Source organism: Papilio xuthus, unplaced genomic scaffold (assembly GCF_000836235.2).
Source record: "Papilio xuthus unplaced genomic scaffold, Pxut_1.1 DF825928.1, whole genome shotgun sequence".
Classification (NCBI taxonomy): domain Eukaryota; kingdom Metazoa; phylum Arthropoda; class Insecta; order Lepidoptera; family Papilionidae; genus Papilio; species Papilio xuthus.
Genome location: NW_013532721.1, coordinates 2072430 through 2073484, shown reverse-complemented (window position 1 = coordinate 2073484; position 1055 = coordinate 2072430).

Below are 1055 nucleotides of genomic sequence, written 5' to 3'. Positions count from 1 at the left end.
TACCATTTTGTCACCGCACCACGAATTGTGCTTAAAGGAGTTTTCTTTTGTTACTGTTTATTTATTTCATACTTACATTTTACAGTTTTATTGAAAAAAAAACATTATATCATAATGTAGTAAACGAGCGAGCGGCCACCTGAAATCGCAGAAATAGCGAAATGACCGTTACCCATAGACATACGCAAATCTTATGCATTGCCTACCTTTTGATCGACGAAGGAGAGGATGCACGGAAAGAAAATATTTTCCTTTTCCATGCATCCTCTCATCCGGAAAGTCCACTTCCACTTTCCATCCTTTCCTTATCAGAAAAGGGTGGAAAGGGCAAGAGGACTAAATTAGGCCTCCGGAACGCACACTCATCAGACGAAACGCGGAATTGCTTCCACTTAACGCCTGTCTTGTGTGTGGTCGTGGTATTTCACCGGGCGAGTCGGGCTAATTCGGGTGAAGAATTTAAAGCGGGCTCTACCACTGTTATATTTTTATCTTATTAAGTTCCATTGTTGCTGCATTGACGATTGAGGTGTCATTAAATCGAACATTAAAATATTTTTATAATTATTTTAGATATTTTATGAAGTAAGAAAGCTCCGTAGAAATGTTTTCTTTATTCGCAACAAACGAGAAACAAACTTAAAAATTGCCGTTTATAATACCACCGCGCCGGTTGGTGATTGCACAAATTTATTATCATACTTTGTGCTTTGAAACTTTTAACTGAAAACATAAATAAACAAATTTTGTGAGACGCTCTGTGGTTCGAATGCCAGTGGACTTTTGCCTGAAAGTTTTTGATTGCGAAAAAATACAGCATATGTACCATGAATATAAATGTCTGAGGAATTTTAAGAAACATTATGTGTTATATAAGTAAATAATTAGCCGAACTAAGAGACACAAATAAATTATATTTCTGCAAGTGATTACGTCTTTCTCCTTTAAGCACGTGTTTCACCTCCCGAACACGTGCGCTTCAGGCTAATCGAAACAATAGAGGATTCACGGTAACCAGTACGTAAGCTGAGTTACTACTTATTCAACATTAGTTA